Genomic DNA, 15,417 nt, shown 5'->3' with positions numbered 1-15,417 from the left:
CCAAACGAGAGTCATTAAAGAGTTTAGTGCAACACCTAGAATGGGATGTTATGGGGGACTAGACGTAGGTCATGTTGACTGAACCACATAAATCTCTGGTGTGTTTATTCTTGATTTTATTTTTCCACACTTTTTTTCTACATTTATTTTTTTGTTAATTGTGTGGTTAATAATCACTAATTTTCTCTTATTATGAAATTTTTTTTCTTTCGCATTAAGGGATAAAATTATCTATTTTCAAATATTAAAAAAGATTTAAAAATGGTATTTTTCTTTGTGTTTAAGGAAAATTTTAAATTACCAATTTGCCCCCACCCCCCTCTTGGTAAACCTTATGACTAGTTCTTTAGGGTTTCATAACCCTCACACACTTTCAAGTATTGTTAGAGCAGGGATTCATAAATTAAGCTTAATAAAACTTTCGAAAAAAGATAAATAGCTAACTTTGAAAATCATAACATTTTGGAAGGATAATCAATCAAATGACCTCCTTTATTTATAATATCTCTTTTTATTTTTGAAAAATTTGCATGTCTACTTTCTTGTAATTAATTGATTATTGAATGTGGCATATGATTTAAACTAGTTATTCTGTGCCATCATATATCAAAGATGGAGTCCAAACTAATATTCCTTTTATTGAATGAAGTATAATAGAAAAACTCAATGCTCAATTGAATGATAAATTCTTGAATTAATTTTTGTGTGCTTTGAATTCTAAATTTTTTATGAGAATCTCTACTTGTACTATAGGCATAAAAATTTGAGAAAGATTATGCACTACATATGAAACAACTAATGAAATCAAGCAATCTAAATCGAATATTCTAATGCATGATTATGAACTTTTTTGCATGAAACCTTACGAGATGATCATAGATATGTATACTAGGTTTAATCAAATTGTGACATCATTATATGCTTTAAGTAAAGAACTTTCAAACTTTGAAAAGTTCAATAAAATTTTATATTGTCTACCTGATAAGTTTCATTCTAAAGTTACTTCTATATGTGAATAAAAAACTTGAATGATTATTCTATTGATAATCTGATTGGATCACTAATTACCCATTAGAAAAGTGTGAGTCAAAAGCTTTTAGATGTTGGTGAAACTGTAAGGCTAAATAAATGTTTGTTAGGGATTTTAAGCCCTTATGAACTAGCCCGAGATTAACCAGGGGGGGTGTGTGAAATGTTGTTTTAAAAATTCTCAAATAAAATTCATGATCTAAACCAAATAAAAATTTACCAAAAAATAAATTGCAAAAATTAAATGTGAAAATACAATAAGAATGAACAAACCAGATTTTATAGTTGTTCGATCAACTTGACATATGTCCACTCCCTAGAGCATCTTTTCTAGGTATTGCTCTAAACTCAGTGACTCTCCATTTTCTCCCACAACAATGCAGAGAAGCATGTACAAAAACTCCATTCCACCAACCCCGGTGAGGCAGAGAACCTAAGTCCTTTCACTTCCTCCTAAAGCAGGTAGAGATCTGAACTCCTTTTGCTTCTTCTAGAAACAGGCAGAGAATCTCAATCAATCACTAATGTAGACCTCTCTAAAAACCTCCAAGGAACTAGTGACGATGATTGGAGAAGATGAAGTGGATCCTTTCTTGGAGCAACCTTTGTAAAACCATCATATACTCTCCCTCACATGATCCTCTCTCTCTCCTAAGCTATCCCTCTCCTCTTAGCTCTCTCAGGCCAAGACAAAAACAAAAGATGTCATCTTGAGTAAACATGAAATCTTATATAGAAGGGTTTCAAATTTGCCTTCAATTTTAATTAATCGATAAAGATCGTCCATGTCAATTGACAGATTGTCCAGTACAATTAGTAAAATTTTAGTTCAATCAGCCAGGACGATCTGAGGAAGGCTGGATGATTAGAAGGTTAGTTTGTTATGATCATCCAGGATAATGGGACATTATCCTATACAATTAGTTCAAGATGTCCAATATTATCCATACCATCACTTTGTTTGGCCAAAGTTTATCTGTCTAGACGATGAAAAAATAATTGATCATCTAGGACGATTTTGTGATCATCTAGTATGATTAGTTCAAAATGTTAAATATTGTCCAGTCTATCGCACTGTTCGGCAAGACTTTTTATGTTGGATGATGACAAAATTATTGATCGTCCTGACTAATTTTTGGATCGTCTAGTACGATTAGTTCAAATGAATACACATTATTAAGAACATCATTCTGATCAGCCATGAAGTAACTAATGTTTTTTTAACTTATCATCCCAGATGATCCTGTGATCGTCCATGATGATATGATCCATCAATCAAAAATTAAATTCTTTCCTTAATCATTAGACTAATTTAAGCATAATTATAATGCATTATTCAGGATGATGTCTTATATAATGTCTAAAGTAATAACATGCCTAAAAGAGTTGGTGGTTAATTATTTTTTATTTGAGCTTATTGTCTAGGACGATGTTAATATCATCCATGACGATTTACTTAATTTTGGTTGCCTTAACCAGGATGCCCTAATTAGGGTTTCTATTTTTAACTAATTATCCAAGATGATTTAAGATCATCCTGGAAGATATGATTAAAAATAGAAAACTCTAAAATAGACATAAATTTCCCCCTATGTGTGTGTGCAAGGTTATTTAGCATCAAGACCCACATTGTTACTTTTGACTCAAGAAAAGGTAAAAATACTTAACGTTCTTGAGTTGGTTTGATTTGCAATTGACCTTATAGACATGGAACGTTAGTAGGCAGGGCAATAGTAGAAAAATAAAAATATCTGAAATGTTTGTTATCATCAAAATTATAATCCCTGGATCCATATTTGCAACACTAAAAGCTGAAGATATAACTGCAAGTGGCTTAGTTGATGATGGGAGTGAGAAAATAACATCAATAACAAGAAAATTTGATAAGATTTCTTTTTATGTTTTTTTTTTAGGTGTAGGAAACCCAGACATAAGAAAAATAAGTGCCCTTATATAAATACACTTCATACAATGGAAAAGAGTAAAAATAAGCCACTCATAATAAGAGTAAATGATAAAAAATAAAGATCTCCTAGGCAGACCTAACTTCTGAAACATCAGATTAGGAGCAAGATGATGAGGTATAAAGTTTTGTTTGTCTGTTTATCAGTTAATACTTTTTTGTTCATTATTTTTTTTATCGTAAATGTTTTTTTATTTTCTTTATAATTTTAGTGTTATGTTATTTATGTTTATAATTTTTTATTTTCTTTTTAATGTATATTTTATAGAACACTCTCTGATCATCACGCACAAATCACATCTCACATCGTATTTGTATGAGATAATCAACCACTTCTCACATTTAAAAAAAAATGAAAATTTATTTTCTTTTTACTTATATTTTTGATAAGTGATTATTGACTTCTCTAATAAGTTAAATAAAGAAAAATTGATTATTATCTCTATCCCTCTTAACTAGTATAGTGGTGTAATTTATTTCTGATTAAAAACTATTTGAAATTAAAAATTAGACCAAGAAATAGAAACCTATTAAATGTTCCGACAATTCTCTATCATTTGAATATTTTTTGCGAAAAAATGAATCTGATTTTAAATTTTCTTATTCAACCTCTTTGTCTATATCAGCTGGAACTGGTTTTGGTTTGTGGTTTACTCTTCCCTATAAAGGGAGTGAGCTCCTCTTCTCTTATATTTGGAAGATAATCTTACAACTAAGAATTTTTAAAGAGTAAAAACGAAAGCATGCTGGCAAAAAATAAAAGAAACATAAAATGATTCCAAAATAAAATGATGCGTATTGTCTGCTAAAGTGAATAAAAAATTAAAGGATGAATAAAGTGCTAAAAATTAATAAATAGATACAAAATGAGCACACAATAAGTTAGCTTCCCTTCCTATCAAGTCTTTAAACCTTTAAGAAATTCATGTGCCAATTGATATCATCCACACTTAAATTTGAGAATCATGATTTTTGGTTCATCACTTTTTGGTGCTATTCTATCAAGATATATTTCTAAAAAGAAGTCTGATAAGATAAAATTTTCCTTAATAATTATTTTCTGAATTATATTTTTATTTAAAAAAGACTTTATCATGGAAGTAAATCAAGCTAGGGTTGATAAAATTAAAATTTTGAACCTTTCTGGATCTTAGTGCGGTCAATTCATTTCTTAATAGGATTTTGAATAAAATTAAGAGGTAAATTTCTCATTTTAAGAAATTTTTTTGAAGTTAATTGATTCTTCTTAAGCATCACCACCACCTCTATATGATCAGATTCTTTATGATCTTTAGTTTGTTATATGTGTTGTGTTTTGTTTTTTGTGTGTTTCTCTTCTTTTTGACAATGTCAAAGGAGGAGAATGTGTTTAATTGGTTGTATTTGTATTTAATTTACATATGCTTATCTTAAATTTTCATTAGTTAATATGTTATTTAGGTTCTAATTTTTTTTATTTCTATGTAAAAAACACATTTTTTATTTACCCTATTTTTTAATAAAATTATCTTAGTAAGGAAGAGATTAAAATAAAATATTTTTAATTTTGTAAATTACATCATTAATATTCATCATCATCAAAAAGGGGGAGATTGATGCAACTCAAGCTCATAGCTCTATAATTTTAATGATATCAAACAATGTAGCTCACATCCTTATGTCTATTTGTATTTGCAATGTATTTTTTTTTTGTGTGTGTACTTACATTTTAGAAACATCATGTCCCATCCAATGAAGTTTCAAGGCTCTTGATTGGATAGAATAGGTTATTTTGTAAAGATTTTTATAATATTCACTGATGTATTTTTTATTTCTTGAGTCAAGTCCTGTAAGGGTGTATGTTAGCTTGTTGATCATGCACACACATACTCAGGGGGAATGAGATTGAGTAAAAACCATAAGTTTAAATTTTAAACTCATCGAACTATATGATTTATATCATACTATATGATCATTTTATCTAACTAATCATACTGGATGATTTAGATCATCCAGGATGATCAGTTATTATTATAAAACATAGTCGTCAACTATAATTTTGGCATTATTTTGAATTTCATATTTTCTTATAATCATTTAGGATGATGTATATCATACTGGATGATCTATGATAATCATGCCTAAATTGAACCTATAATTAGGGGACTATTTATGAATATCTTATTCAACCTGATTGCCTTGTTGATATTATCTACCTCATTACCTATTTAAGAGATTTTGATGATAACAAATATATGCTTGGATGCTCTAATTTGTGTGCTAAGTATTTCAGGTTTAATGATGTGCATTGTAATTGCTTATGGGATTTACATTGCACAACTCAAGATCAATCAAATGTTGAGATTAAGATGGACCAAGATGCATAATTTGAAGCCTTTTACATTATCGTAGGAGTTTGTTAGTGGTCCACCAATATTACTTGCATGAATTGATTTGCTCACAATCTAAATATCTATTAATTATATATTAATCTTGATATAGAAATATATAAGACTTCTTTGTTAAATAAATTTATAACCTTCATATATGTAAAGTTATCTAATTAGGAATATTAAAGGTAATAAGCTTATTTGGCAAAATTTTTATTATATACTTATTTTATTTATGACTTATTTCATATCTATTTATTAATGTATGATTAATTTTATATATAATACATAATATTATTATATTAATATTCAATATATCCTTATATATTAAAAAATTTGCATGAGTCACTATTTTAGTGAATATGATATTAGGATGTCAGAATCGTGGTCTAGTTATTATTGCATTAGATTGTTTGGATTCCGTAGATGTAAATTGATATATTATATTACGCATTTGGATCTCATTTGAATTTATAATGAATTTCCAAACATTATCTATTTTAAATAGAACCTGCTACTAGCCGTTTTAGCCCTATTTTGGATGCATATGATGACTTTTTGACCTTCCCTTGTGGCTAGCCGTTTTCTAGCCGTTTGAATGTCATATATATTTAATATAAATGAATTATTAATGAAATATAATATTATTAGTTGATAGAAAACATATTAGAATAATATTTTTATTCAAATAAGCATTATTTTATTAAATATTGTTTTTATTATAGCCTAATTTTAAAATTTATTCAAAGTTAAAAGGAAATTCTCTAACCTAAAATTTTTAATATTATATATTATAATATATATATATATATTTATATTATATATATATATATATTATTTATTATTTTAATACATAAATTAAAATTTCTTACTAAAAATTTATTTTAAAAAACATTAAAAAATGGTCCAAACAAAAATCATAATGAAGTCATTAAAAGCTATCCTCACTTTACCCACTTAACCCAAACGCTTATTAGGCATATTTATTAACGAGATTTTTGCATAACAATTATGGCTTTGCCTTATATATTCCTTAAACATAAATTTTCTGTTAGGTTTTGTGGGTCTTAATTTGCCCCCAGTCTTATAAATAAGAGTTAGGAGTTATTTTGCTTGTATGTTTGGTCTATTTATATTTTGATAATTCTTGTCAACTATGAGGTTGAACGTTTTCCTAAGCGGTCTAGCTTAACTCATTTTCCAGTATTTTCTACAATGTAAAATTCTATTTATAAAACACAAGTACATATTATTGTATCAAGTAAATAAAATGATGTGGTATAACGTCGATGTTGATTAATAAAAAATATTTATGATTCTTTGGAACAAATATATCGATCTTGATACGGCATCAAAAATTAAGCTTTGATCGGGCACGAATCTCGAGGCAAAAGCTAGTGGGAAACTTCAAAAATTAAATTCTGGGAGCACCGAACTTTGATTCAGCGAGCTTACAGTCAAATTGGAGTGTCTCCGGAAATTTGAACCAACGACACCAAGATCAACCCAATCCGAGCCAAATGAGTCCGAATCAAAGGCTCAAGCACTATTGGAAGGTTTTTCAACTGCAATTTTGAGTTTACCAACGGTCCTCCGATTTGAGAGCTTATACTCAAAAATCGGAACTGGCTCGACGAGAAGATCCAACGAGCCCAAGATCGCCAAATCCCGACATCTTTAAGGCCTTAAAATGTCAAACGACGGTGCACGATCGTAGGATTCATATGGCGTCCATTTGACCACTGCCATTCGACCCTGATCTACGCCTATTTACGGGCCATGCCACTCCAGAAAATTATAAATATGGCCTATTCTCATGAGGGGGGACTCAGATAAGAAGAGAAGGAAGAAGAACGGAAGAAGCTCCTCTCGACCACCGCAGGAACTCGCCGGACAAACGCAGGAGCTCGTCGGGCCATCCGCCGGAGGCCTCGCCAGACCACCGGTCGGAGCCTCGCAGACCACACGAGAGTTTTCGGCGCACACCACACCAGAGGTTTCGCCACACACACCATCTCAGGCCCAAACGTTCAGGCCTACGTTCAGGCCGACGTTCTTTGAAGGCCTGCATTCAGGATCGTCGCCTCTCTCAAACAAACACGGTTTTCTGATCCCCGGTTCCTGCCGACTACGGGTCCTTTCGGACTCGTTACCTCTCAGGCTCGTCGACCTTCCATTCAACAAACAACAGTTCTTTTCTGACCCCGGGTCTCCTGCCGACACGGTCCTTTGACCTCACCGTCGCCTACTGGCGGTCCTTCGATCTCATCAACAAAACAACGTCTTTTCTGACCTCCGGGTCTCCTGCCGACTACGGTTCTTTCGACCTCCGTCTCCTACTGAGGTCCGTTCCGACCTCCATAACCAGACTATCTACAGTCTTTCTGACCCCAGTTTTTTCCCCCTTCCTTTCCGACTTTGGTCCTTCCCGACAGACAAAACATGTATATGTAACTCTACATGTAATTGCAATCTATAGGATGTACATTTGCTACATCAATCCAACCTTCTCCCTAAGCAAGGGGCCTTCATTTTGTAATTTGACTACAAATACTAGTTGGATTTCATTTCAAACTGGGCAGCCCGTGGTTTTTTCCCCCCTTTTCAGGGTTTTCCACGTAAAAACTATGGTGTCTCTTATGAATGTTTCACCCCCCTCTCGTTATCTGCTTGTGTGCTGGATCTTGTACAATGTTTTAAGACGTTAAACATATATTTCTCTACCGCCACGAATATTCCAGGACGCAACAGATCTAAAGGCTAAATCAAACTGATTTATTATTATAAGATCAAGTGTTTTAGGACAAGAATGTTAAAGTGATTGGAATTAAAACTGCTAGAGAGAATCAAGCATAACTTGTTTATAAAATGTGGGCATTGTTTTCATCTGTTATGACGCGCATGTTCACAAACCACAAAAATATATTTTTTTAAACTCTTTTTGACATAGATGTTAATGATTTCATGGGAATGATAGATTCTGGAAAGAAGAAATTCAACATGCTGCATTGCTTATTATGCAATGTAAGCTTCTGAATGCAGAGATTTGTAATAAAGAACTTCCAGCTAATTGTACTTTTGTTTATCTAGCTTTCAATTGGGTAATTAAGAAATTTCTCATGGAGAAATTTGGTGGAATTGCTAATGTCAAATAAAGTATATTTAAGTATGAAATCTCCTTCAAAGTATCTTGTTTGATAGCTCTCAATTTACAGCAGTCCAAATTAAAAAAAAAAAAAAGCAAACCTTCTAGCATTCTTTCCTTGTAAAATAAACATACATTACAACAAGTTAAGAAGGCAATAGAGGCTAAATCAGGAGGCAGATCATGTCTTCCTAACTGTAAAATTTGATCTCAATAAAATCTCTCTCACTCAAAGAGAGAAAGAAGATGTGGAGTTGTAATAATAATAAAAATCACTATCGAAAATAAATTATGGAGCATAGTTTATTTTAATTAAATCTTCATCCCATTAGGCTCCTCTTAAACTATGACCAATAGTGTTAATAACTGAAGTATTTTGGAAAAAACAAAGATTAGATTCAAAAATTGAAGAGTTGCATCTCTTCACGCTTCGAGCCGGCCCCTACTTCGTCAAACGATGTGGTTTCTGATTCAGAACGGCCGGCCCACTTCGTAAAAACATGTGTTCTCTTGATTCAGAACGGTTTATTCAGCCATGTCATCAATATAAAGGAGAGCAAAAATTTGAAAGGGGGCGGACATCCATTTTTTTTTTCTTTCCTCTGATTCTGTGTTAATCAAATCCATTGAACGCCGGAAAAAGTTGAGCAGCCTCCGATGCAAAACTCGCGTCGATCGCGAATTCTGCCTTCAATTGCGAAACCAATCTTGAAGGTAAATTTATCTCTTATTTTGCAATTATGTGCGAAAGCGTCACCGCCTTTCGACCTGCAGCCGTTTTCTCTCTCAACATGCCGAAATCTCCGAACAGACAAGAGTTCGACCCTATGCGAACTCCTAATCCCGCCATTTAAATCTTCACTCGGCTTCTTCTCTCACGGCTGCATCTAAGCCAAAATGCATTATGCATGCGCATGATGCCTGCACTTTCCGCCTTCAATGAATATATTTCCACCCAAACAAAGATCATAATTATTGCACTTTCTGCATGAACCCCTCGGCTAATTGGCTGCAACTGTCAACTTGCAATGATGGATATTCCCTCTTTATCTCATTCAAAAGCAGATAAAAAAAAAAATCAAGTTTTTATAAATTTGATTTCGAATCAGATTTTATAAATAAAATTCAGATTTTATAAATAAAATTCAGATTTTTATTATTAAATCAGATTTTAAATCAAATTTTTAATAAAATAGTACAAGATCTCGTATCGTCGATTTTTAATCTGATCGGGGAAGATTTAAATTTGAAGACCATACGCCGTCGATCTTTGATTCCGGGTTATGATGGTTATAAATTTGAGACCATACGCCGTTGATCTTTTGATCCGGATATGAAGGTTATAAGTTTTGAAGACATACGCCTTCGATCTTTGATCCGGAGTATGATGGTTTAAACTATCGAAGACCTCGCGCCGTCGGATCTTTGAATCGGGGGGAAGAAATTCGGCAAATGCCGTCCCGATTTCTTCCTCGGTGGGGAGGTGACACTGGAAGGCTGCCAAATTCCTCCGCGAATTTATTAAAAACTTCTAAATTCCTCTTCAATTTATTATTAAAAATTTCTAAAAGTTGGAAGAGTGATGGAATTTGAGTTCCTCCTAATCGAATGATTTATCAAAATTCAAGAAATTTAATAGGTTAAAAAAAATCAAATTAATTAATTGATTAAATCGATTAATTAAAATATTATAAAAAACTGATTGATTAACTAAAATCAATTAAACTCATCGATTAATTAAAAAAAATTATTATTAAACTTAGTTGGTTAATCTAATCAATTAATTTTAATTTCAAAAAAAAATCTGAAAAAACAATTTCTTCATTATGATTTGAATGTCGACAGACATGCTAGCACTATTCATCCTAGTTAATACAACTAAGACCATCAAAATAGAATATCTCATGATATTCTCATAAATAATCTTAGTAAATGCAGCAAAAGTATCTCAAAAATTTTAATATAAAATGTTCAGGTAAACACTTCGAATGATGAAATTAAGCAGCTATTATAACATATCAATTATATCTTCCACCGAGATGCCAACCTCACCAGGCAAAATTCCATTAGTGAAACACAAGATCTGCACAAGCAGCTAAAAAAGTATTATGAAAACATTGGTATCGAATATTTGATAATGTGGCATTAGAAAGATTAACTTTGCAAAAGGTTGTTGTAAGAATCAAGAAAGGAGTGACAACCTTCCTTCTTCTAATTGGACACCAATACTAAGAAAGTCCAGGTGAAATGTATAGCCATTTAAGCTTCTGTCTCCTATATAATTGAAGAAGTAGTCATTATTTTAAGTTGAAATATCGTCAATTGCAGATTATATATTTCATAAGGCAACAACAGACAGGAAAATATATAATACCAAGTCTTCTACCAAATGATTTTGACACACAAATACACATGGATCTTACCTGGCGAATGACAATATATATACCACGCACTTATCGTATTTGTAGACAAGATTGGTGCAAGAAGTATCATAATTTTGTTTGTTATACAAAAAAAAATTAATGTCACTTTGGCCTTCCGAGAAGCCAGAGTCAAAGTCTTTGAACTATTCATCTACAAATCATGTTGCTGTAATCTGAATGCTTTAAATGATATAAAATTATTGTTTAATAGTTTGGCAAATATATTAGACTACCATTTTCTCTACAAAGCAGAAAAAGGATTTTTTTTTATTATTAAAAAAAGTTCAAACTATTAACAAATCCTCACCATAGCATTTTAAGTGAATGGACCAACTTATACTTAGATGTTTGAGATACTTGAGCAGAAACAACAATATTATTGACTCAAATAGTGTCAAACAACTAATGTCAAACTCACAAATTCCTTGGGCATCATAGTCCTATAGGATTAGAGTTGTAAAGACCCGTTTTCGGCACTTCTTACTGAAGTCGTAAAGCCCCAATATTTTAGAAAATTACTAAATACTTGTAATTGAACCTAAAACCCAAATAATCTAATTCAATTTTTGGGCATCCTAGCTAAAAGGATAGGTTGTAAAGACCCACAACTTGCTGCTCTTAGCTTACAGGGCTAGGTCCTAAGACCCACCGTTAGCAAACTTCTAAGGAAGCCTAAGACTATCCAACGAAATCTTCAGGCAACTCTAATTGGAGGCGTAAGCCCCAAACTAACAAACTATTCGGTGCAACTCCTAATTGGAGCCGTAAGCCCCAAACTAAACAAACTATCCGGGCAACTCCTAATTTGAGTTTGTAAGCCACAAACTAAATAAATTAACGGGCAAACTCTAATTGGAGCGTAAGCCCAAACTAAACAAATTTCTTGGGCAACTCTATTGAGCGTAAGCCCAACCCCAAACTAAACTAAATTAAAATTCACACCTAACCACTTCAGTCTATTCGGGATTCCTAAGAGGGACCCATGGCTTGCTAATCCGATTTTCTTGGACACTACGATCAATGTTTTGTTAGTGTTGGTAGACTAAAATCTATGGTATACCCGGAACGACGGAACCATGGATCTTGATCGGGTTTACCTCATTTTACCCCCAATTGAGACTAAATTTATCTAAAAAAATTTATTCAATCCTTAATCGAGAGTTCTCTCTTACACTAGTAAGAGGGGTAATTAACTATAGTGCTTTGACGCTCATAGGAAGTAAGAACCCAGATCTAATAAACCCTGATACTAACCCTCAGGGGAAATCTGGTTAACTTCAATCTGACTATAAGGGAAATGGAATCCTAAGGTTGTAAAGCAGGATTTTTGTGCACTATGCCATTTTTTTGAGCCAACAGATTTCTAGCGACTCCGCTGGGGAGTACTTCTCTCTCCATCTTTGGATGAAAATATAATTATAATTAGTCTCAAATAATAAAACATTTAAAAATGAATAATATATGTTTATTCAACACAGTTATTATTTCCTTTTTCCAGTAGAGTTCAGGTTGACTCTAATCCCTGCAAGTTTCTGTTGACAGGTTTGATAACATGACGCCTGCAAAGTCCTTCATGACTTGAAACTGGTGAGGAGCCAGAGTGCAGTTCCCTCAAGCTGTTCTGAAACAGGCTATGCGGGAGCACTATTCAATTCGGAACTATTTCCGAAGTCATGCAGTTCGAACAGTTCCTTCCGAGAAATCCTGTTAGCGTACCTACTGCCAAAAGTGTCGCTAAGAAGCCTACTTCTGAACTGTTGATCGGAAAGGCTCCTAAGAGGGCCTCTGTATTTTTCAAGGCTCTCTATGACACCTACTACTACTCTAGTAATTCAAAAGAAAGTTTCCGATCCCAGTTGCAATTTGTTGGCGTGAATAAACCAGTCAGAATATATACAGGATGAAGTGCCTGAGAAACAATGCTGAAGTTCCTGAAGCAAAGTATAACATTTCCCAGAAAAACCAAGAAAAGGCTAATGCTCGCTTACGAGCTAATGGCTGGATGCTGAAACCCTTCAAGAATCATCACGCAGTTGAGGCGAATAACAGTTAATAACGACTTTGAAGCCGTTTAAAATGGGAAAAAAGGAAGATGATAGGGTCATTGAAGAAGTGTTTCTGGGAAAGACTTCACGTCAAAGCCAAACACCCAGAAGGAAGAATTCTGCTCTTTTCCAGATTATACAAAATACTAAAGGCTATCAAAGATAGAAATCTGCAACGAAGACTGAGGAAATTCTTGTTATTGAAGTTATTCTCAAATATGATTCAATCTCCAGAATAATAAATTCTCAATAAGACTAATAGAGAGGAAGTTTTAGATGTCTCCATACTACCAAACCAGAGAATTCTGTCACTATTGGGGTCGATACCATATTATGGGAAGAAACAGTTGGGAGAGCCTTTTGGATAATTTACATATAGAGATATAAAGAAGATATTGATGAACGAAGGCCTCAACAATGGGTATCATAGATTGCCATTCAGGTACTTTCGATGCTGGTGGTCATTCGTTATGTGACTCTAAGAAGACAGCAAGTCTAGGTTCCCAAAGACCAATATCCTCGAGCTCAGAAGGATGATCGTAATAATAAAATTTTAAATAGCGACTTAAATCTATGTCGAGAAGTTATCCTAATAAAGGAGACTTCTGTTGATGTGGAATTAAAAACAAAAGAAGTAAAGCCTGTCAAGTTATAAAGAATCCCGACTCTTCCAGTCATACACTGAAGCGGCGGTCCAAGCTTGGAGAAGATCATGAGTTGGAAGAAGAATGATAATTATTTATGAAGATGATGATGAAGTGGAAGTAGGGTTTGGTCCATGGACGTTTGAAGTTGTCCGGATGGTTTGATCATATACTGATCGAGCTAATCAAGCAGCATACTGTCGAAAGTGCGCGTTGAAATTTACAAGTGAAGAACAACTACGAATGACAAGAACAAGCAAGCAATCTGTAGATAGAATTCAATCAGAGGAAGCTAAAAGAAGTTCTAGAAAGTTCAATCGAAATGCAATTATGCAACAAAAGGAAGATCTAGAAATTCATCATTTAAATACTCGATCTTGATGAAATGAGTATATAATGATGAAACAGTTTGTTTGGAACAACTGGGCATGATGGCTCACAACTAACGCACCCCGCGCTTGTAGCAAAGTTACTCAAGGAAATGTTTCAAATTGCTCCTGAAGTTGTGCTCACTCCTGATAAAAAAAAAAACGATTTTGAGGAGTTAGAGGGCCAATATTGATTACCCTAGAGAAGGTGAAATAGTTCAGCTAAAGCTCAAATTGAAAATCTTAATCAGGTTAAAAAGTGAAGCAGTTATTGCTTCTGACAGCTGCTGAAGCTTTAGTGGAAAGGTCTCATAATGGGTGGAATTGACCTAGAAAGTATCCAAAGGGTATATAGTGCGCAAAATTTAATTTGTTTGTGGTACTGAAATCCTCACGTCATATGACACAATTCAAAGCGACCTGTGGAAATACAGGAGGAAATGAGGTCCTCTATGACTACGACATTTGTCAGTAGTTTAACAGGTAATGTTTGAATGGTGGCTGAGTTACAAAATGACTCAAGTGAGAACATTTGCTGCATTAAGATGACGATGTTCATCAAGATTTGCCAGTGCAACAAAGAAAGGTTGAACTATTGCTGAACTCGCTCTTGAGAAAAGGAAAAGAGAGGAATCAGTCACCAAGTACATTACTAGGTAAGGAAATCTCAGCAATGAATGCGAGCAACAACCTCACTGGAGAAGCATGCTTCCGAGCTATTAATGGGAAAAATATAGATGATTAATATGGCTCCATATCTGGCGATGGCTTACAATCAATACAAATTCAGGAGTTTTACTTGTCGTGTGCCAAGTTCGAAAGATTACCCAGGGCCTAGAAGTGCAGCTCAACTATAATAATAATCCGTCAAGGTGAAAGGGAAACAGATCAAAATATTTGACCCAAAAAGAAATGAGGTAAATACCACTTCCGTCATTCTCAGAGAAAAAAAGAAAAAGAAGATTCAACGAATCCACCAAAGAATATTGAAACAAAAAGAAGAAAAGACAAGACCTCCTACTTTACAGGAGAAAATTAACAAGGGCCGTTTCTTTCAAATGAGTGTACGGAAAAGATTTTTTTAGGGCAAGCCTAAAAATTGCCTTCAATTGCTAGAATCTCGCCGACCAAAACAGGCTAGCATGACAGATGATCCAAATTACTGTCCGTATCATAGGATCATAAGTCACCATGAAAGTTCGTTAGGGATTGTTAGGCCCCTATAGAACAACGTCCCAAAGCCTAATAAACGAGAGAGGTGAATTAGAAGACTTAAAAACCAAGGATAAAACACCAATCAAAATCCACACAAATAAGTGGCGAAAAATTAAGTATGCGGAAGCAATAATAGAAAAGACCACCGGATTTTATAGTGGTTCGGTCAAACTTGCCTACATCCGCTCCTTGGAGGCACCCTCCCAAGTATTATCT

The sequence above is a fragment of the Dendrobium catenatum genome, unplaced genomic scaffold, assembly GCF_001605985.2.
Source record: "Dendrobium catenatum unplaced genomic scaffold, ASM160598v2 fragScaff_scaffold_1145, whole genome shotgun sequence".
Classification (NCBI taxonomy): Eukaryota; Viridiplantae; Streptophyta; class Magnoliopsida; order Asparagales; family Orchidaceae; genus Dendrobium; species Dendrobium catenatum.
Note: the sequence above shows the minus strand (reverse complement) of the source record.